This window comes from Oryx dammah, unplaced genomic scaffold, assembly GCF_014754425.2.
Source record: "Oryx dammah isolate SB20612 unplaced genomic scaffold, SCBI_Odam_1.1 HiC_scaffold_18, whole genome shotgun sequence".
NCBI lineage: Eukaryota > Metazoa > Chordata > Mammalia > Artiodactyla > Bovidae > Oryx > Oryx dammah.
This window is the reverse complement of record NW_024070202.1, coordinates 18,074,933-18,100,326: the sequence shown is the minus strand read 5'-3', so window position 1 is coordinate 18,100,326 and position 25,394 is coordinate 18,074,933.

Sequence of the window (25,394 nt, the reverse complement as noted above, 5' to 3'; positions counted from 1 at the left end):
TTGTGGATAATGGATAATAAATGTTAACCATTTAGTATAATGCCTGGAATGTAATAAATACTCCATAACTTTAAGTTTTCATAAGTGTCATCATCATCTTCATAAATATAGTACATAGCTATTGTCTTCAATGTAGTTGCACTTGGTAAAGTACTTTCGAAGTGGTAAAAGGAGACTGTCTTCACTTATAAAGATGCTTATCTTGTACTATTGAAACTAGGAATGATATTTTGGGTGTAGTTGTCTAGGAAATAGCAACAAATCAGTAAAAGTGAATTATGAAAATAAAAAAAAGGAAGAAAGTCACAATACTTTTGAAAATAATCCCTTTTAAGAATATTTATTAGTATGAAATTCTTGATTATTTTTTCACTGACAATTATTCAGTATACATACTAAACAAAGATATCTAAAGCAGCTTACTTTAAAATTACATTGGAGGAAATTTTCTAAAGTGAAAAAATTCTAGAGAGTATACAAGTATTATGTTATATGAAATTTTCAATCATGTAATTTTAATCATGTAAATTTATTTAATTTCTTTTATATAGTTTATACATTATTTTATGCAAAGATGATATTGCATTTTCTTCCATATTTCACTAATGTTGCTAAAATTTCTTTTTAGATATTAAAGTTTCACATCAAATTTTAATTACCTACAATAATTTTGCTGAACCACTCTTCATGTTTTGATATCTAAGTTTGACCTATTTATAGGAGATTTAGATGTCTCACTGCAGATGGTGACTGCAGCCATGAAATTAAAAGATGCTTACTCCTTGGAAGAAAAGTTATGACCAACCTAGATAGCATATTCAAAAGCAGAGACATTACTTTGCCGACTAAGTTTCATCTAGTCAAGGCTATGGTTTTTCCAGTAGTCATATATGGATGTGAGAGTTGGACTGTGAAGAAGGCTGAGTGCCAAAGCATTGATGCTTTTGAACTGTGGTGTTGGAGAAGACTCTTGAGAGTCCCTTGGACTGCAAGGAGATCCAACCAGTCCATTCTGAAGGAGATCAGCCCTGGGATTTCTTTGGAAGGAATGATGCTAAAGCTGAAACTCCAGTACTTTGGCCACCTCATGCGAAGAATTGACTCATTGAAGAAGACTTTGATGCTGGGAGGGATTGGGGGCAGGAGGAGAAGGGGATGACCGAGGATGAGATGGCTGGATGGCATCACTGACTTGATGGATGCAGCTCTGAGTGAACTCCGGGAGTTGGTGATGGACAAGGAGGCCTGGCGTGCTGCGATTCATGGGGTCACAAAGAGTCGGACACGACTGAGCGACTGAACTGAACTGAGATGTCTTTCATTAAGAATAATATCATCAACTTTAATTTTAAGTGCTTATAATTTGTAGTATTTAAAGTTATTTTCCACATCTATTGGTAATATTTGTTGTGGTGGTTTTCCTACATCATTTTTTTTTACTATACACTCTATGGTAAGGACACAACTTTCTTGGTATCCTTGTAGATTACTTTATACTGGAGAAGGCAATGACAAGCCACTCCAGTACTCTTGCCTAGAAAATCTCATGGATGGAGGAGCTTGGTAGGCTGCAGTCCATGGGGTTGCTACTAGTCGGACATGGCTAAGCGACTTTACTTTCACTTTTCACTTTCACACATTGGAGAAGGAAATGGCAACCCACTCCACTGTTCTTGCCTGGAGAATCCCAGGAACAGTGGAGCCTGGTAGGCTGCTGTCTATAGGATTGCACAGAGTTGGACACAACTGAAGTGACTTAGCAGCAGCAGCAGCAGATTACTTTATCTTCTTTATAGAACAAAATTATTTCTATTTAAAAATAATGACAAATTCTTATACTCTATTAGAGAAAGATCAGAATGAGAAATTAATAAAATAATTTAATTTGCCATTGCAACAAAAAAGAATGAAATACCTAGGAATAAACCTACTTAAGGAGGCAAAATACCTTTACACAGAAAACTATAAGGTACTGATGAAATAAAATCAAAGATGACACAAACAGATGGAGAGATATACCATGTTCTTGGATTCAAAGAATCAATATTGTTCAAATTACTATACTATCCAAAGCAATAAACAGGTTCAATGGATTCCCTATCAAATTACCACTGGCATTTCTCACAGAATTAGAAGAAAAAAAATTTACAATTTGTATGGAAACACAAAAGACCCCAAATAGCCCAAGCTTCTTGAGAAAACAAAACAGAGCTGAAGGAATCAGGCTCCCTGACTTCAGACTATTCTACAAAGCTACAGTAAGTAAAACAGTGTGGCACTGGCACAAAAACAGAAATGTTGATCATTGGAATAGGACAGAAAGCCCAGAGATAAACCCATACATCTATGGATACCTAATCCATGACAAAGGAGGCAAGAATATACAATAGAGAAAAGACAGTCTATTCAATAAGTGCTGCTGGAAAAACTGGACAGTTAAATGTAAAAGAATGAAACTAGGACACTCCTTAACATCATACACAAAAAGAAACTCCAAACATATTAAAGACCTAAATGTAAGGTCAGACACTATAAAATTTAGAGGAGAACATAGGCAGAACACTCTTTAATATAAATCACAGCTGATCTTTTTTTACCTAGCTCCTAGAGTAATGAAGATAAAAATAAGCAAATAAAACCTTAATTAAACTTAAAACCTTTGCACAGCAAATAAAACAATAAACAAGATGAAAAGACAATCCACAGGATGAGATAAAATATTTGCAGGTGAAAATGAAAAGTGAAAGTGAAGTCTCTCAGTCGTGTCTGACTCTTTGAGACCCCACAGACTATAGCCTACCAGGCTCCTCCGTCCATGGGATTTTCCAGGCAAGAGTATTGGAGTCGGTTGCTGTTTCCTTTTCCAGGGGATCTTCCCAACCCAGGGATCAAACCTGGGTCTCCCACATTTCAGGCAGATGCTTTACTGTCTGAGCCAGCAGGGAAGTCCATTTGCAAGTGAAGCAACTAACAAATGATTAATTTCCAAAATATACAAACACCACATATAGCTCAATATCGAAAAACACAACAATACGATCAAAAAACGAGCAGAAGACCTAAATAGAATTTCCTTCAAAAAGGACATACAGAATGCCATGAGGTACATTAAAGATGTTCAGCATCACTAATTATTAGAGAAATGGAAATCAAAACTACAACAAGGTACCATCTCACACTAGTCAGAATAGATATCATTATAAAATCTGTAAACAATAAATGCTGCAGAGGGTATGGAGAAAAGGGAGCCTGTTTACATTGTTGGTGGACTGTAAATAGTATGGAGGTTTCTTAAAAAAACTAAAAATAGAATGAACATATAATCCAGCAATTCCATTCCTGGGCATACATCTGGATAAAACCATAATTCCAAAAGATACATGAACCCCAACATTTATTGCAGCACCATTTACAATAACAGGAAAGGAGAGCAACCTAAATGTCCATCAACAGAGGAGTGGGATCTCTCAACCATAAAAAAGAATGGGCATGTGCCATTTTCAGAGATATCGATGGACTTAGAGATATCACACAGAGTGAAGTAAGTCAGAAATAGAAAAATAAGTATAGATGTGGAATCTAGATGGAGAAGGAAATGGCAACCCACTCCAGTGTTCTTGCCTGGAGAATCCCAGGGACAGGGGAGCCTGGTGGGCTGCCGTCTATGGGGTCACACAGAGTCGGACACGACTGAAGTGACTTAGCAGCAGCAGCAGAAGCAGAAGCAGTGGAATCTAGAAAGATGGTGCAGATGAACCTATTTGCAAAACAGAAATAGAAACATAGAAGTAGAGAACAAATCTATGGACACTGAGAGGTGAGGATGGTGGTGGGAAGGATTGGGAGATTGGAACTGATGCATGTACACTACTCTATATGGAGCAGATGGCTGGTGCTGTGCTGCACTGTGCTTATTTGCTCAGTCGTGTCTGACTCTTTGTGATCCCATGAGCTATACCCCATCAGGCTCCTCTGTCTGTGAGTAGGCAAGAATACTGGAGTGGGTTGCCATGCCCTTCTCCAGGGGATCATCCTAATCCAGGGATCAAACCCAGGTGTCCTACATTGCAGGCAGTACTGTCAGAGCCACCAGGAAAGCCCATGAATACTGGAGTAGTTATCCTATCCCTCTCCAGAGTATCTTCCCAATCCAGAAATCGAACCAAGTTCTTTTGCACTGCGTGCAGATTCTTCACAGCTGAGGTACCAGGGCTGGTGAGGGCCTACTGCATAGAACATGGAGATAAAGTGAACAATTTGTTTGTTTTTAAATTAACCTTAAAAATGCATTCTGATATACAGTAGGTGCTGACAAATGCTGGTGGATTCCACTTATAATAACCTAGTCAAATTCATACAGTGAGAAAATACACTGGCAGATGCCAGGGGTAGAGGGTTAGGGTTGGGGAGGGGGTTTGAGGAGTTCGTGTTTAATGGAAACAAAGTTTCAGTTTAGGAAGGTGAACAATTTGGGGGATGGATGATAGCAATTCAGAAGAGTTGCCCAACAATGAGAATGTACTTAATACCCCTAATGTACTGGTAAATGTGGTTAAAATAATGTTTTATATTATGTGACTTCTACCACAGTAAAAAATAAAAATAAATAAAAATAATGATGAATTATTGATATATTGAGAGTGAGTCTTAGATGTTCTTAACCTAAACACAAAAATTAATTATGTGAGGTGCTGAATGTGTTAACTAATCTTATTGTGGCAATCATTTTGCAATATATCTATATACATAGTGAATGTATATACACGTTTGCAATATATACATATATATATAATGTCTCAAATTATCACATTGTCTCCTTAAATTTGCACAATGTTATGCGTCAGTGGGATTTCAATGGAGCTGAAAAAGTAAAATAAACTTGTTTTAACTACGTATGTAAAAGGCTGACAGGATGAGAGTGTAAATAACAATTCCATAGTCTATAAAATAATCAAGTACAACTTTAAAATAATATTACAAAAAATGAAGATCATGGCATCTGGTCCCATCACTTCATGGGAAATAGATGGGGAAACAGTAGAAACAGTGTCAGACTTTATTTTTGGGGGCTCCAAAATCACTGTAGATGGTGACTGCAGCCATGAAATTAAAAGACGCTTACTCCTTGGAAGAAAAGTTATGACCAACCTAGATAGCATATTCAAAAGCAAAGACATTACTTTGCCGACTAAGGTCCGTCTAGTCAAGGCTATGGTTTTCCTGTGGTCATGTATGGATGTGAGAGTTGGACTGTGAAGAAGGCTAAGCACCGAAGAATTGGTGCATTTGAACTGTGGTGTTGGAGAAGACTCCTGAAGGTCCCTTGGACTGCAAGGAGATCCACCCAGTCCATTCTGAAGGAGATCAACCCTGGGATTTCTTTGGAAGGAATGATGCTAAAGCTGAAGCTCCAGTACTTTGGACACCTCATGAGAAGAGTTAACTCATTGGAAAAGACTCTGATGCTGGAAGAGATTGGGGGCAGGAGGAGAAGGGGACGACCCAGGATGAGATGTCTGGATGGCATCACGGACTCGATGGATGTGAGTCTGAGTGCACTCCGGGAGATGGTGATAGACAGGGAGGCCTGGCGTGCTGCGATTCATGGGGTTGCAAAGAGTTGGACACGACTGAGCAACTGAACTGAACTGAACTGAACTGAAAATGAAGAACTCCAGAGATGGTTTGAAAAGCAGGTCAGTCACAGCAGCAAAGAAGATATTTAAATGGGAAGAAATATTTTTGCAATAGAAAATATGCAATTAGAAAATACCCAGAGTGAAGCATACAGAAGAAAAAAGGATATAAATGAATATAAAAGATATATGAGATCCAGAAGATAACCATCAGAGTTCAAGTAATTTTAGTGCTAGAAAAAGGAAAACAGGTAATGCAAGGGCAATAATAGAAGACATGTAAGCTACAGACACTGAAAAATTAATGAAAGGGGGGAAAAAACCTATCAGAATTATTTTTAAAAAAGATCACACATGGAAATATCATTTAAAAAATACCTGAAAAATGTAAAAACACCAATTTTAAAAATCATCTTCTAATATACAGTATTATTAAGAGAGCTATTTGCCAACAGGAATGAGGGAACATTAAATCCAACAATTAAAAACTTTGAAGATGTTGAAAGAAATTTACCTATGTAAAACTCTAAATTGTAGAAAATACACTTCAAAACTGAAGTCAAAGTGAAGACAACTTTAAACTCATGGGACTTGGGATTTTATAAACATTAGAACAAAATTTCCAAAATATTCTAAAAAAATATCAAAGCAGAAAGAAAATTATTCCACAAGGAAGTGTGATATCTCAGGAAGAGATATCATTTCATATTAAAATGAATGAGAACAATAACATAAACCTCATGTGTAGTCAGGTGGAGGAGTTAAATATTGTAAGGTGTATATATTGTCTCAGCAGTAGTAAAGGCAGTCAGTCCCTCAGCTCTGTCTGACTCTGCAGACTGTAGCCTGCCAGGCTCCATTGTCCATGGGATTCTCCAGGCAAGGATACTGGACTGCATTGCCATACCCTCCTCCAGAGGATCTTCCCAACACGGGGATTGAACCCTGGTCTCCGGCATCGTAGGCAGATTCTTCACCATTTGAGCCACAGGGAAGTGCTGTGAGAGTAAAGGCAGGGCATTCATAAAATGAAAGAGTGAATCCAATCATTAAATAGAATTGTATCCATCAATCACACAGCCTCAAGTCATACAAAGCTAAAATTGACAGAACCGAGAGATAAATTTAAAATCATAATTAAATATTTAGCTTAGCTTTCTAAGTAAATAGTAGAAAAAGAGACAAAAATTCAGCAAAGATGCAGTACTTGAAAAGCATAGCTAGATGCTGATTTAGCTTCTGATATCCACAATTGCTTGTGGTAGACAAAATAATGGAATTCTCCTGGTGGCACAGTGGTAAAAAAGTGCCTGCAATTCAAGAGACACCAGACACATGGGTATGATCTCTGGGTCAGGAAGATCCCCTGGAGAAGGAAATAGCAACTCACTCCAATATTGTTGCCTGGGAAATTCCATAGCTAGAGGAGCCTGGAGGGCTACAGTCTATGGGTTGCAAACAAGTCAGACATGACTTAGCAACTATGCAACAAAGTAATACAGAATAATATCTCCCAAGATATCCATGCCTAAATCACCAGAATCTGTGAATCTGTTACCTGATATTGGAAAAAAATTGTAATAAAAGCTATCTACAAAATATCTACACAAAATATAAAGCTTAATTTTGAGCAAAGAGTTGGATACAACTGAGTGACTGAGCACCCAAAAAGCATGATTGTGTACAAAGAAATATGAAAAGAAGGTATGGACAGCCTTCATACATAATAAGGCAGATAATTAGGTCCCTGGATATACAACATATAAAAGTCAAGTATATTCCAATGCATTCCACATGTTAGACCTGTTTTATGATAACAAAAGCTGTCAATAAAACAAATGAAAATATATGACTTGTAAATAAAACTTTACGGATATTATAGAGAAAACATTTTAAAGGCCTAATTAAATTACTGGTATACTTTATTAATGAGCTAGGAGACTAAATAGCATAAAGATGCCAATATGCCAAGATTGATATAGAGAATAAATTGGATTCTTGGCAATATCATAGCACTATTTGTGCAAGCTGATAAATTTATTTAAAAATATATATGGAAGGTAAAGAACCAAAAATCACATTAATATTTCATGCATTGGAGAAGGAAATGGCAACCCACTCCAGTGTTCTTGCCTGGAGAATTCCAGGGACTGGGGAGCCTGGTGGGCTACCATCTATGGGGTCACACAGAGTCGGATGTGACTGAAGTGACTTAGCAGTAGCAGCAGCAATCCTGAATAAGAAAAACTCACATACACTCTCAGATACTAAGGTCTACTATCAAAGTGTTTTTGGACAATATGTTATTGGCATGAGAAGAAGCAAATAGAAAAGGCACAGGATAGAGACTCTGTAAAGAGATCACTACTTCTATGATCACCTGATTCTTAAGAAAATTGCTATTACACATTAAAATGGAAAAGTATGATTATTTTAATAAATGCAAAAACTCAATATTCAAACAGAAAAAAAGTTATTCCCATCTAATAATCACACCATACATAAAACCAATCTCAGATAGACTGTAAATTTGAGTGTGAATGGTAAAGCAATAAAGCTTACAGAAGATAACAAGGAGAGCATCTTCATGACCTTACAGTAGGCAAAACATGGTTTCTGCTGTTCAGTCACTCAGTCATGTCCAACACTTTGTGACCCATGGACTGCAGACACGCCAGGCTTCCCTGTCCTTCACCATCTCCTGGAGCTTGCTCAAACTTGTGTCCATTGAGTCAGTGATGCCATCCAACCATCTCATCCTCTGTCATCTCCTTTTCCTCCTGCCTTCAGTCTTTACCAGCATCAGGGTCTTTTCCAATGAGTCAGCTCTTTACATCAGATGGCCAAAGTATTGGAGCTTCAGCTTCAGCATCAGTCCTTCCAATGAATATTCAGGACTGATCTCCTTTAGAATTGACTGGTTTGATCTCCTTGCATTCCAAGGGACTCAAGAGTTTTCTCCAACACTGAAATTCAAAAGCATTAATTCTTCAGCTCTCAGCCTTCTTTATGGTCCAACTCTCACATCCATATATGAATACTGGAAAACCATATCTTTGACTATGCAGATCTTTGTCACAAATTAATGTCTCTGCTTTTTAATATGGTATGCAGGTTTGTCATAGCTTTTCTTTTAAGGAACACTGATTAAATAAGTCTCAAGTTTTGCTAACCATGAAAGTAAAATAGTGATACATGAGATTGCAATAAAATTAAAATTTTATGTCCAATAAAATTAAGAGAATGAAAACTATGTGTGATATGTATACCAACATATAGAAGGCACTTATTCATAATACATAAAGATATCTACAAATTAATAAGAAAAAGACAATTCAGTTTATAAAAGATAAGTGGGCTAGTGTGGATATGACTTAAACAGGAATGTTACTAAAGAAATCATGGTCAATTAATATATTAAAAGGTGTCAGCATAATTAATTAACATCAGTAATAAACATATTAAACCCATGATATGATACAATTATATACCAACAGAATGGCAGGATGATCAAAATGAAAACACAGACTATGTCAAGTACTAGATTTTTCAATTCATTAATTTCTGTTCTTAAGTCATCCTTTTTTCTCCTGATTCCCAATATTTATCTTAACTTTCTCTCTCTAATTATTAATGTTACACATATAGCTCAATAAATGTTATTATTCTTTTCTTTCCAAATATTAGCATTTAAGGCTATATTTCCAAAAGTTCTAATTTAACTATATTTCCAATAATTTGATAGGTATTATTTTTATTTACTTTCAGTCTTACTTTACAATATCTACTATAATTTTTTCCTTTTATTCTTTTATTTATGAGTTATTTATCTGTTTACTGTTTAAAGTTTCAACTTCATTGGGATTTTTCTTGGTATCTTTCTTTTTTCCAAAATAAAAGAAAATATGGAGTATATAATACCAATCCTATGATATAAATGTTTATAAGTATTACATGTATAGCTTGAGACTAACCTGAATTCAATTATTGTTGATGCAATATTCTGTATAAGACATCTATATCAAGCTTGCTCATTTTTCTGTTCAAATCTTATTCTTCCTGATGTTTTCTTTAGTGGGTAACTATGGAAATATGTCAAACTTCTCCCATTATTGATTTATTTGCTTTGTTTTGTAAATATGATAACTTTGATAAATTTTGAGATTTTTTTCAGGCTCATATCTATTTATAATTATTTTATTTATTTATTTTTAGTTTTTTATTTTTATTATTTTTTTTTACTTTACAATTATTATAAATTCTTGAAGAGATTGAACTTTTAAACATTACTTATTTATCCTTTGTATTTTTTACACTTTAAAATCTATCTTACACTGCATTCCATATACATGAATATATAGAGTATACAGATACGATAGTCACTTATACCGTGTTTTATGTTCACTTTTTTTTCTCTTTGCTTCTTTGTCATTACTGCCATCTACTAGTGACTGTACAATAACATCACGTACAAGACATATCCTAATTTCAGCTGTTAAAATGTGACAAATGTTGTAGTCCAATTATCTGTGGTTTTCAGCAGTTGTTATGCATGTGTGTTTTAATACACTTGTTGACTAATGACAATGTTTTACAGTGAGCTTGTTTAGTAGTCTCGCAATTTGAACTTGTGAGGCAGAGGAAGTCTACTACTGGAACTCAGCATAGTTGGGTTTAAGAGTATGTTCCTTAGGAAAAGAGTTTTGCTGATTCTCAAAGTTCTGTACTGTTTCAGATTTTTTTTTTTTCTTGAAAAGTCAGAAATATGGTATAAAAAAGGATTGGCATTAGGAAAACAATGAACTTTCTAAATTCATATTATGAATTAAGGGGAGTCTGTGTATAGTTTGAGAACATGATATTTACTCTAAAAATTATTGTTGACTAAATATTTGGCATTATGAAACAGAAACTCTATGACATTATGTATCAGTTCAGTAACTCAATTGTGTCCAACTCTTTGTGACCCCATGAATTGCAACATTTTGGCTTCCCTGTTTATCACCAAGTCCTGGAGATTGTTCAGATTCATGTCCATTGAGTCGGTGATGCCATCCAAGCATCTCATCCTCTGGCATCCCCTTCTCCTCCTGCCTTCTATCTTTCCCAGCATCAGAGTCTTTTCCAGTGAGTCAGTTCTTCGTATGCAGTGGCCAAAGTATTGAAGATTCAGCTTCAGCATCAGTTCTTCTAATGAATATTCAGGACTGATTTCCTTTAGGATTGACTGATTTGATCTTCTTGGAGTCCAAGGGACTCTCAAGAGTCTTCTGCACACCATAGTCCAAAAGCATCAGTTCTTCAGCTTTGGCTTTATTTATTGTCCAACTTTTACATCCATACATGACTACTGGAAAAATCATAGCCTTGATTATATGGACTTTTGTCAGCAAAATAATATCTCTGCTTTTTAGTATGCTGTCTAAGTTTGTCATAAAGGAGCAAGCACCTTTTAATTTCATGGCTGATATTATGTATACCAGTGACATTTCTGAATCAAAATAACTTTTTAAAAGATTTATTTGAGTGTAGTTGATTTACAATGTTGCACTAATTCCAGGTATCAAAATATCTTAAATGAAGTAGAAGAACATATATGGCTTTATGATTATAGAAATATATGAACATAGTAAAAACTGTTAACTGATCAAAGAGGTTTGCAACATTATTTTATGAATTTTTGTGAGGTTTTCCCCTCTGTTATCTATAATAATTTCTATATTAATTTTAACAAAATTAAATACTCTGTCAAAGATGTTTAAAATGTTCTCTATGTTTACTTTGTAGATCTGTCAATTTTTTGGAACAATAAAAGGGTGAAGAATATACTGTTTATGGTTTTACCTTCTGTAGTTCTTCCTTTGTGGGGACAATTAATAATATATGATCACAGTTAGTGTAAGCTATAAATCTGAGTAGTAGTTTTAATGATCACTTTGCATTAAAAGTCATATTCTTCCTCTTTAGGAAAGGAAATTCCATCACAATATTTAAGTCCATTAAAAAACATTGAGGGGTATTTTTACATATAATAAAAACATTTTAGTGAAGAAGTTTTCCATGAGCTTCAGCAGATATACACCTGTGCAACTTTGAGCAAGTACAGATACAGAATATGGTCATCAGTCTCAAAGAGTTCACAGCTGGGCTTTTGCAGTAAATTCTTCCCAAGATCACTGGCCCCAGAGAACCACGAATCAGCTTTTCACTATTGATTATTTTTTTCCTATTCTACAGTTTGAAATTAATGGGATCATAAAATATCTAGTTTTTTGTGCTTGGCAGCTTTTGCTCAGCATGATGTTTCTGAGACTCATACATTTTGTTGCTTGTATATCTATTCCGTTCCTTCTTGTACTGTTTAGTCCTGTCCCTTTGTGTGTATTCACCTCTTGATGTCCATCTAAGTTGTTTCAAGTTTGGGGATATTACAAATAAAACTACTATGAAAATTCATGTTCAAGTATTTCTGTGAACATATATTTTCATTTCTCCAGGTAAATAACAAGTGTTGAATTGCTAGGCCATGTCATAAGTATATGTTTAACCTTTTAAGAAATTGCCAAACTGTTTTCCAAAATGGTTTGTACCATTTTATATTTCCAGCAGCATTGTCAGAAAGCCCCAGGTGTTCTGGTTATAATGCATCCTTTTCAACAATAAATGAAAAATTCACAATGTGGGGCATTCACCAAAGCTTTCAGTAACTGTAGGTTACCACTATTTTTATAATTGTTGTCTTTAATACTAGTCAGATGAATATTGCAGCAAACAGCCTGGACAATTGGACTTGGAGAGTCATGATATTGCAAACAGGAAGCTTTTTGCATGCATTGGGGAATAGCTAGATTTATATCACTACAATGCTGATGGGGTTGCTTTATTTAATAGTAAGTATAAATAAGTGAAAATGCTAGTTAGCAAAATAATTTATCATAATGCTGAGATTGCATATAGTCAAAAACAGTACTGACCCTTGCAAAAAACTTTTTTTTTCCATTTATTTCTGTTAGTTGAGCAATCTTGTTGACTCCTGTGGACACTAAAGCCTGAGGAAGCCTTTTAGGAGTCTTTCCTTTTGTTGTTGTTCTTAGTTATAAAGCATAGAACTCAGATTATAATTTGCAAAAGCATCACTTAATCCAGGAATCTAGGAAAACAGTATTCATTTCCTTTTGCTCCATTCTCCAGTGTTGCCTAGAAGTTGAGCAGAAATATTAATATTTTCACTTCTTTTTCCTTTTTCTCTTTTCTGCTCTAGAAGTTTTTTTTTTTCCCCAAGTAACCAAGGTGTGCCTTTATCAAGGGACATGTAAATGATTTAACAAACTCTATACAATCTTTCAATCACAAATGATAGTTTGAAAAAAATTTTTTGCTTAATTTATTAAGTTTAGAATGAGACCTTTGTATAGGGACTCCTTATACATAAGGAACAATTATATAAATAAAATATTTTTAAGTTATAAAATTATTCTTGATATCTCTTTCTGGATTCTAAATGGAGTAATTAAATTTAGTTTTTCTTAAAAAATGTTCCTTGATTTGTTTCATTAGTCTTGAAGTAAAAAGGAAAATTGTATCCTTCTATCTTTTAATTTAAAAATTTCTGGATATCTACACCCTTACATGTGTACACTTAATAGTCTGCATTATTCAAATTTTTTAAACTATATTAGGAAGACTTTGCTTTTTGTTTCTTAGTTTTATTGGCTTGTTTTGATTTGATTTGATATTTTGTTGGTTGATTGTGCTTGTGTGTTAGTAGACTTAAGTTTTCAGTTGCATAAAAGATAAATTAATATTAAATTGAGGAGGGACCTAGGGACTTGCTTATAAAGTGGCTGAAAACTCCTCAGAAACTCTGCCATATTGGCATTTTTTCAGTATGCATTTAACTCAGAATTCTTTATTTTTTTTAATTAATTTATTTATTTTTAATTTTTAATTTTTACTTAGAATGTATACTGAAATTAACAAAAGGGTGATAGAAGAATTGATACTATATACTTTGTTTACCTACTTCATTCCAACTAGCTGATTCTTATTTTACTGTGTCCTTACTCATTTTAGGTTTCAAAAGCAATTATGCTAATTTTGTAGCAAATTTTAAAGTACTATATATTTTATCTAATACTTTTTGATGCATTTTTCCTTACTCTGTAAATAAGTATGGTCATCTCTTTTTTAAACATACCCAAACAAAACAAATGAAAATCACAGAATTTCAAAACTGCAGATGTTTTTTACTTTAGTTTGGTGGTGATGGTGGTTTTATCATTAAGTCATACAAGTCATATCAGGACTCTTGTGAACCCATGGACTGCAGCCTGCCAGGATCCTCTGTCCATGGGATTTCCCAAGCAAGAATACTGGAGTGGGTTGCCATTTCCTTCTCCAGGGAATCTTCCTGACCTAGAAATAGAACTCACATCTCCTGCATTGGAGGTGAATTCTTTACTGTTTAGCCACCAGGGAAGCCTCAAGTTTATTTTAGATCTGTATATTTGTTTTCTTTTCTTAATGAATGAAAATTTTTAAAATTATGCAGCACTTTGCAGTTTTCCAATTTTTCATACAGGTGATTTCACTGTAGATTTTATATGGAACATTATAAAATGCTAAACTTTTGTTAATCTCATTTGATTATTTTTGAACTGTGATCGTTAAGAGACTTAAAATTTAGTAGCCAGGTTGTTACTAAATCAAATTTCACTTGTTTCAATGGGTACACAGTTGAAGTTAAAAATTTCACAATTACTTGATGAATTTATTAATATAATAGGAAGCGATTAGAAAAATATTCTTATTTAAAAATTTTCAAATATTTGTATTGACAATTAACTTTATACATAATATAGTCTAGAGGGTTTCCCAGGTGGCACTGGTGGTAAAAAAAAACCCACCTGCCAATGCCAGAGACATAAGAAACCTGGGTTCCATCCCTGGGTCAGGAAGATCCCCCAGAGAAGGGCTTGGCAACCCACTTCAGTATTCTTGCCTGGAGAACCCCAAGGACAGAGGAGCCTGGTGGGCTATAGTCCACTGGGTCTCAAAGAGCTGGAAAGGGCTAAAGCAAGTTAGTACGCAAGTAGCATAGTATAGTCTAGACTTTTTTTCTAAAACAACACTAAACTCGATCCACTGGGAACTTGCTAATAAGCAGTTGACTAGAAGGAACAGATCTTTCCAGAACAGGAGCTTCAAATTGCCAGATATGATTGAATGTGATCCCCTTTGGCCACAAGGTTTCAGGTTGAATGCTTTTTCTATGTTTTTTGAGGATATGAAACAATGAGTAGTAACAGTAAAATCTCAAGAGACAATGTCTTTGTGAATATCTACCCTCCCTGTATATATAAAATTTAAATAGTCAAATTTTGAGAGACCCACAAAAGGAACCAGTGTTCACTAGTTCTGTCCTCTCCATAAATCCAGACAAATTGGTGGCCTCTTCTCAAATTTAAACTACCAGGAGTGTGTTCATGAATTTTCTACAGCAAATGAATAACAACATAGAAAAATCATGGAATCTTAGAGTTAAAAAAAAATCTTACAGACCGTTTATTTCCAAACATTGTCTTAGGTTAAGTGAAACCAGGGAACCAGCTATTAAAAGGACTTAGACAATTACCCAGCTTCCTAGTTTCCCTAGTTCGTCTTTCTTTAACATTATTCTGTAGTATTATTAATTTTAAGTACATGGTAATTAATAATTTCATACATGGACTCTTCTTATCTCCAGGAAATGTACTAACTTCATCCTTCCTCTTGTATCTAATAGATATTACCTTAATTTTTATCCAGAGTCCTTACCAGAAGAATTAAATTGTACATAGAATTGATAATCCAAGTTTTGAACAATTTTAATCATTGACTCCATGAACCATAGATGAAAGTAAGAAAGACAAAAAATAGTAAAGATGCAATAGAGTTATTTCATGATATTTAAACCTAAGTAATTGCTCTTTTTACTTTCTAAATTTGTGTTAACTTTTCCTTACTCATTTAGTGATGATACATGCTACACTTCATCTCTGAAAGAAATGGCTGTTTTCTGTATTGTTTTTGGTTTTAGTTTCAATTTAATAGTGCAAAAGTTAAGCAGTTGATTCCCAGAATTAATGTTTTATTTTACTAATGTTTAATCTTCTTAATATTTATATTTCTACCATTTTTTGATGTAATTCAAGTGAGCATAATCATTTCCTGGCAGTCATTTGGATGTGATTGAAATATGAAGTATGCAGATTGGGAAAAGGTTGAATTAGAAAATACATTTATCACATTTTCACTTCAGCATGACAATAAATCTCTCCATTAGGTGAAACCAGCCATGTAACTATCTGCTTCCTTTAAGAGGAAAGATATAAAATCTAATCAGTTTTGTGAAACAGTCTTGCATGAGACTAAACAACAATTCAAAACTGACAAAATACTAAATATCACCCACTGATGCTCAATCAGAGAAAACACTGCAGACAATTAAAATTTCTACATTCATGGAATATTTCCACAGCAAATCTCCATGTCTTAGGGTTCAAATTTTTCTATATGTCTTCACTGTGGCCATACATGACTGGTAGTCATATATTCTCAATTGCTTACTTTGACAAGGGAGTAGCTAATGAATAAAAAGTTTGACTAATTCATTGAAGGTCATTTTAGTAGCAGTTAAGCTAGGAAGAGACCTGTCTTCCTCCCTTGCTTGAGATTCAGTTTTCACCACATATCCCTCCTGTAAAGGCTCGGATCATGCTCACACTTCAGCTTAAAGTGCAAGTTATGCTTTTAGTTTACTAATCTCCTGTCCAGAGAAATCAGCTGGAGAAGGGAAAGAAGTGTCAGGGACCAGTTTGAATATTCTTTAACAGTTAACATACTGGCAAAAATATGAATCAAGTATCATAAATCAAGGTTTACCCCTGTATTTCATTCCAATAATTTTCCTCTAAAACAATAAATACTTTTGGTAATATGAAAACCTTGTTTAGTTGATCTTAAAAATTGTTTTTGAACAATTTGACTCAATCTCCCTTGGGAACTTCAGCAGACTGTATACATGCCTGAGTACACCATGTGACGAGCCACATCATGTCATGTTTGCACATTTACTTGATAGCGTCCTACCCCAACCACCTTCAGCTTTTTCCCTAAAGGCTTTGCTATACTAGAGGAACTTGCTCAGACTGAGAAAGATGAAACATGTCAGGGTGTGAATATACCTGGACTCAGTCCATCAATAGTTGGTGGGTAAATACCATAGCTTTCTTCCTTTTCCAGAGGGGTGGGCAGTCAGTTGTAGTGTTAAGAACATGAATACTATATACGGAGGCAATTAATACAGCTGCTGGGGCCTCCCTGGTGACTCAGATGGTAAAGAATCCACCTGCAATGCAGGAAACCTAGGTTCCATCTCTGGGTCAGGAAGATCCCCAGAGAAGAGAATGGCTACCTATTGCAGTATTCTGGCCTGGAGAATTCCATGGACAGAGGAGTCTAGTGGACTACTGGAAATGGGGTTATAAAGAGTCAGACTTTCATTTTCACAGTACAGCTGCTATAGCAGTTAACATACAGAAGTCATTTTTGTGACACTTTCAGAACTTAAGCTGTAGGATTTCACTGAACAGGTGATTCTGCAAGGAAGGTTCACTAGTGAAGTCTGCAGTGTAGGAGGTAAGATTGCAAGCCATTTTAGGTAAGAGAAAAGAATAAAAAGAAAATTCACTGAGACTAATCTTTACTTTTAGAAGAATCACCTAATTGGAGAAAAGAACCTATCTCAGATAATAATGAAAGATAAGAAGGAGTCAGAGAACAAAATAAAGATATGGGGGGATTTTATCTAATAAACTTTACATAATGAATACAGATTCTTGATTCAGGATGGTCTACTCAGACAATTATACTATAACAATAACTCTGTATGTGAGACAGCAAAAGAGACACAGATGTATAGAACAGTCTTTTGGACTCTGTGGGAGAGGGAGAGGGTGGGATGATTTGGGAGAATGGCACTGAAACATGTATAATATCATATAAGAAACGAATCGTCAGTCCAGGTTCGATGCAGCCTGGTGCACTGGGATGACCCAGAGGGATGGTACGGAGAGGGAGGTGGGAGGGGGGTTCAGGATGGGGAACACGTGTACACCTGTGGCTGATTCATGTTGATGTATGGCAAAACCAATACAATGTTGTAAAGTAATTAGCCTCCGATTAAAATAAATAAATTTAAATTTTAAAAAATAAAATAAAATAAAAATTTTAAAATACATCCTAAAAAAAAAAAAGGTATATCAGTTTTAGAGAGAAAGGAATCTATACTCAAACACATCTGAAATATACTTCTATGTTTGCTGTGGTGTTTTTAATAAACAAAAGTAAATACCATGAATATAACAAAATTTGAAAATCTGCCTACATACTGACTCATTCTTTATGAATAATACCACTTTAAGGAATGAAAAGCTTTGTTTTAGTGTTACATGTGAAAGGTATAAAATAGCCATGGAAATTGCAACAATGATGTCCCACCATTTTTGGTGGGCATCCTTTCACTGCTGAATTATTCTTGAAAATATGAACAAAGAATTCATTTAGGAATTTTTTATTTAAATCAGTCAGTTAGTTCAGTCGCTCAGTCGTGTCTGACTTTTTGAGACCCCATGGACTGCAGCATGCCAGGCCTCCCTGTCCATCACCAACTCCTGGAGTTCACTCAGATTCACGTCCATCGAGTCAGTGATGCCATCCAGCCATCTCATCCTCTGTTGTCCCCTTCTCCTCTCACCTTCAATCTTTCCCAGGATCAGAGTCTTTTCCAATGGGTCAGCTCTTCATATCAGGTGGCCAAAGTATTAGAGTTTTATTTTAATATATATTGTTAAAATGGTATACTGGACTTTACTTCTATTAACACTAAAATGTATCTGCCTTTGATTGCTATATGACTGCTAATATTTTCCATTTTAAGTGAAACTTTTAAATATAGGGTAAACAATTATAATGGGATTATAAAAATATTTTAATAGATCAATATGTCTAGTTTTAAATATATTTAGAATACACAATCTACCTCATTTAAAAAAAAATTGGGGCACATATTCTTTGCATAATGTCAATTCTAGCAGAGTGGTACTAGGAATTAATCTGATACTATATTCTTATTTTCTATTTTTGATGAAGGTTACTATATGAATGAATGTGTAACTGCCATATAAATATAATGAATTATATCCATAGCTGAATATAATGGGGCAAATATTGAAAACATAGCAACCAAAGCATTATGCTTAACAATGTCTCAGACAGACAATTTCATGAGACTGAACAATTTCCAACACTTTTTAATGATATCAGAATGGAGATAATCATGAAATTTAGAAAAGAAACTTAATCACAATGAAATATATTGTTTTACTGACACTACCATTTAGAAAATTGTTTCCTAAATGTATATATGAATAATTACTAAAATACTAACTTGCTGATTCAATTATGATATATATATAGCTATGTTATTATGCAGTTATGTTGTATGACTATAGCTTTAATGATACCAGATGACAGACCAGTGACAGTGACCAGCTATGATGAGTCAGAAGTCCAAAGTTTCTTCATTATTTTAAAAATAATGGGCTGAGTTGATTCCTTTTTTGTTGAAAGCACTAGCATACTCTTTATTAGCATGTCTATTATAATACATCCTAAAACATTTCATTATAAACCATCTATAACCTTTCTCTGGCACTTATAAAATGGAGTAATATTACTTCATCTTGAGATGCTTGTAATTAAACAACCAGACATGTTACATACCCCAGGTATTTCAGAATACCATAGAATAAAGTTGTAGGATTGACAGTAATTCAAAGATATGTGCCTGGCCTGACTGATATTCTAACCATCACTTTCCAGTGTATGCTCGATTTACATCTAATTTATCTTTCTATTCTTCTGTTATACCTAAATGAGAATTCTGTATATATTTTTTTTCATTTACCTATAAATATCATTATATGGCAATTGCCTTGTTTTTGTTTTTATTTAATTTTTAAATTGAAGTGTAGTTGATTTATAATATCATTTAAGTTTCAAGTATACAGCACATCAATTCAATTATACAAAGGTAGAGGAAGAAAAATATCATATGGTATCATTTATAAATGGACCTAAAAGAAAAAGTCATGAATTTATTTCCAAAACTGAAAGAGACACTCAAACACAGAAAATAAACTTATGGATACCAATGAGGAAAGGAATATGTAGGGAGGAATAAATTAGCAAGCTGGGATAAATATATACAGTGTTGTAAAGTAACTACCCTCCAATTAAAATTAATTAATTAATTTAAAAAGTAGATGACCTACAAAGACCTAGAATATCCTCCCAAAAATTTCTTTTGCCACTTTGTCTTTATTCCTATCTTTTGTTCACAAGACAATATTCTTTTCCAATACAGATGACACAGGTCAACTACCTTTCAACAGGTGTGATATCAATTTAGCAATACTCCTAAATGAAACTTTAATTGTAACATCTTTATATAAGCAACAAGAAGGCAAAATTATCTGACATAAAATATGCATAGCATATCTATATGGACTAGCATCATGTTATGGGGATGTCAAGACATTTTTGCTTTCCCTTGGCTGTGAAGGAAAGAAGGAAGGAAACAGTCTTGAAAAAACAAAGACCTATTACTCTCACGGTCAGTTGAAAAAACATGCTCTGGTGTAACTGTATTAATCAGAATCAAGAAAAAAAATGCTTACACAATTTGTTATAAGAAAACAAAAACAGAAAGGTAAAAGAAACATTAGGAATAATAACAACAAAATACCAGGTGTAAAATGGAACTGTCCAAGGAAAACTGGGTTGCATGGTTGCACATGAGCCTGTCTTCCAGACCTTGGTCCAGAACTTCTCTTTGATTCTGATCCTTCTCTAGAGTGCCAGTAACTCTTGTTAAAATACTGTCTGTTTGACATCACTATGGTATATTTTGATATTGGAAGGTATGTTTAATGATCATGCTGTTTCATATTATAAACAACAGTTAAATTTACCTTAAAAATCATAAACTAATTTTTAATGGTAATTGGCTGGCTTGCTATTTCCTTTATTTTGTGGTTGCATCTTTGCCTAATAACTGTCATGTTTGTGATATGCGATGTTTGTATATGCATAATAGCTCTGATAATTTTTGCTAAAGTCCCATTTTTACACTTGATAATTTCTTTCAGCTCACTAGCTATGTGAATGCACAGGAGTACTTTGGTGGTATTACAAGTGACCTTCTCATATTTCCCAAGTATTTTAGGAACCACTTCATTGAAATTCAGACCAGAAATGAATGCAATTTACTTTTGTTTAATAATAAGGGATCATCTGGCTTCAGCTGGGTTCCTCTGACAGAGCTTAATAAAACATTTGATGAAATCTTGATTAGGCCACACAAAGCATGATATTTGGGAAACATCAAGTGTGATTTGAGTTTTTATATAACTCTAACCCTAATGTCCCTTGTGCTGAATGATATAATCAGTTTAAATGTATGTACACTAATGATGTGTTTGTCATGAAAATAGAGCACACAATTCCTTCATCAGTGTGACAGGGGAGCACGATTGATTTAATTCATTGCTGATTTTTAAATATTTTGTGATGGAATGCTTTTGAGAGCTCTGGTATTTTTGAAATGATCTTTTGTGTCTAATTTGTATAGTCCATGGATGATAAGCAAGGCTTTACCTTTGGTGGCTTTGTTTTTCTTTATTTTCAGTTTGAGACCTTTGAAAGACTAGTAGATAATTGAATGTACAGAGATGAAGCCAGTATGTTTCATAAAATGTAGCAACCTCATTGCTTATGTGCGCTTTACAGAAACTTGATTTCTTCTGTTGCCAACAGAGTCGTTTACAACTGGGCTTTTAGTTACAAAGAATGTCCTTACCTCAGAGTTTTTGTATATCTACTTCCTTTTAACTACATTAAAAAATGAGTCTTTGAGTATGTATATGTTGTATGCTTGTATGTACATGATTTTGTGTGTAAGTGAAGGGGTACGTATAAGAGCACTATGTGTTCCTGTTTAGTCGTTAAGTCATGTCCAACCCTTTTGCAACCCCATGGACTGTAGCCCACCAGGCTTCTCTGTCCATGGATTTCTCAGGCAAAAATACTGGAGTGAATTGCCAACTCATTCTGCAGATCTCTCTGACCCAGGCATTGAACCTGAGTCTCATTGAGCCACGTAGGAAACCCAATAAGATATGAATAGATATGAATGTGCATGAGTTGGGAGAGGAGAGTATATGTTCATATTAGATTAACTGGGATATAGTGATCATGGAGCTAATGTAAAGGCACAACAAACTCACAGAACTAATGATAAATTTTATTTATAGGATATATTTTTTTCCAAAGATGCTCAATGAGATTTGTTTTTTATTTTATGCAGGCAGTATTCTCCACTGAATAATAGAATCCATTGTGTTCAAAGAAAGAATAACTATTCCATCAGGCTTTATATTTGGTCACATTATAGTTCCACTGTAGTCTAATAATTATTTGATTATAAATTGCACTCATAAAAAATATGTGATAAGAGCAGAGAATAAAAATTCTTGAGACTATCAATCAATTGACTAATATCTTCTAGGACTAACTCTATAGTGTAACAAAAATAGTCAAACAAGTGTTAAAAAATATATTTAATTAATGTAATTCAGTGACATCAGACTTAGATAAGGCATGATATATAAAGGATAGAAATAAAGTAGTCTACAAATAGACATCTAGATTAACAAGAATCTCTTTAACAAATTAATGAAATGAAGTAAATTCTTTGATTAATGCTGTATAAAGTTCTCTGAATGGAATAGAAGTAGAGCCTCAGTATGAAAAATAAAGATGGAAAATGAATCATAGGTCCACATGGAAATATCCACACAATTGACAGCAGGTCATATTAAGCTACTATTCCATATATATTTCCTAAAGTTTATTTTCAAATTAATCTCTCTCTTAATTTGAATCAGCATTATTTGTTTAATTTTATATTTCATTTATTTATATTTATTACATTAGTAAGATATTTACTTGTAAGATGTTTTAACTTATTGTTTCCGTTTCCCCAATGCAACATTCTATTGCCCCAATATCACTTATTGAATAAGTATTTTTCAATATTATCATAAATGAAATTCCTTATATCAAGATAAATGTAAATCTGCTTATAAGCTCTCAATTCTATTCCAAATTTCCCCTGCTCTGCTACTTCTGCTGCTATTACCACAGTAGATTAATTGATAAAATCCTATTGTATATTTTGATATCTGGTAGGACAATATCTTTATGACTCCTTTTTTTCTTAAAAATGTATTTATTATTTGTTCATTTTCTTCTCTTTGTCAGGCACACTTTAAATAGAACCTTGATAACTCATGATCTTGTATAATTCTCTCCATTGGATAGACAGTGGAAGCAATGACTTGTTTTTACCTAAAAAGAATACGGCAAAGGTCATGTGTTATGAAAGGACCTGTGAAAGGGCCAGGTGGTAAGGAACCCTGTCCTTACCTTACTGTGTCCAGAAACTATGACTGGTACCTGGCCTGCAGTCAGCAAGGAAACAGACATGGGAGATGCATTCTGCCAACAACCTGAATGGTCTTGGAAGCTAATTCTTCCCCATGAAAGCCTCTATCTAGATAATAATACATCCCAGCCAACATTCTGATTTAGCCTTGTGAGACTCTGAGCAGAGGACCCAGCTAAACTAAAACTAAGCTATGCCAACATTTCTGACCTAAAGAAATGGTAAGATAGTAAATTTGTTTTGTTGAATTCTGAAAAATTGATACTTTCAAGTTGTGCTACTGGAGAAGATTCTTAAAAGTCCTTGGACAGCAAAGAGATAAAACCAGTCAGTCCTAAGGAAATCACATTCTGAGTACTCATTGGAAAGACTGGTGCTGAGGCTGAAGCTTCAGCACTTTAGCCACCTGATGTGAACTCACTGGAAAAGACCTTGATGTTGGGAAAGATTGAAGGCAATAGGAGAAGAGGATGGTTTACCAATTCAATGGACATGAAACTTAAATGAACTCCAGGAAATGGTAAGGGACAGGGAATCCTGGTGTTTTGCAGTCCATGGGGTCTCAAAGAGTCAGACAGGACTTTGTCACTGAAGAACAACAACAAGCCATTATTTGTTGTAATTCATTACAGAGCAGTAGAGAACTAATATATTCTCCAAAATAAATTTTAGCATAATAAATTGTTGCACTGTTATGAGGGAAGGCAAACAATACAATGACATGTATGTTCAGGAAAAATCCACTAATTAGGGAAAATTTTTAAGCAGAGGGTCAGCAAGATGAAGTGTGAGTCCCCTAGTCTTTAGGCATTTGTGGAAAGGTATGCTTAAAGCTTCATGCAGATGGAAATACTATGATTCTCTGCTCCAGCAAAATACCTTGCCTTTTGCTCTTCATTTTCACTACCTTCTTTTGTGATGTGCTTATCCACATGTTAAGTGTCAGTTATTTATAGGGAGTCATGAACACACACCATGGAGCTGTGCAACAGTAGTAACAGCATTTGCAGACTTTAGAGAACACTCGTATCTTTGAGTTACTATCACTGGGATGTATGGGAGAAGAATCACTGGTGCCAAAAGTCAGGAGGAAACCACATGAGTTATTTAGACAACAGACCTACTTGCCTTCCCCTAATACAGGATAATCATCAAAAGCCTTCCATTAGGGCCATACAGTAAGTGGCCTGTGCCTATCTAGACTGGAGAATAAAAGTGATTGTTCATCCTTCTATTGGTTTATAAGACTGGATTTGTTCATTTTCTAGAAATATGATTCGTTATATTCCTCAAGAAGAAATCAAGCTCTTTTTAATGTTCATAACAGTAGATTGTAGAGATTCAAGGATTTGCCATTCTATAAGTAGAATTTATTAAAGAAAAAGGAGGTATTATTAAGAAAATTTACAAGCTAACAGTCATAAGTCAAAGACATGCATGCATCTACCATCCTGAAGGTCACATGGGCCTCAATGTACTTGCATGTGTTCTGTGTCTGTGTTCCAGAAAGGGGCACTTCTTCTCATTATTCTGTAATTCCTTATGAGTGGTCTTGGGCAAATGCTAAAAATTCTCTGAAACTGAATGTCAGACAAATAGGAGAACTGCAGACAAGCAGGATGCAAGATACACCCAGAGAAAGACAATGAGTAAACCTTTTGATTGGGAGAAAAGAAAGGTATAGCCCTATTAACTCATTATCTGGCAAACTGAAAAAAAAAAAAAACAAAAACTGTTAATTAACAAACTGTCTGGTTGATTTCTCTAAAATTTTTGATAAGGTTTTCATTGGGACTGTAGAGAAAGAGTATAAATTAACTCCTTATCAATCCCCAAAATTATTAATCCAGATTACATAAATAAATAAATCCTTGCAACTATTTACGCTGAAGTAGATCACATACAATTGCTTATATTAGAAACAGTTTAATTGGAAATCAGCCTAAAGTTCATAATTTTCTGTCCTGACAATGTTTTCTTCAGAGTACAGATTTGAAACCACTGTGTATTTTCTGTATCCACTTTTTCAAATAATGTATATGGCATTTTCCACTGAATTTGCTTTGGAGGAGTACCTTACACCTTTGTTTCAGATGATTCTTTTAATAACCCTCCGATTCTTCCTCTTTTCATGCAAGCTATAATATGGT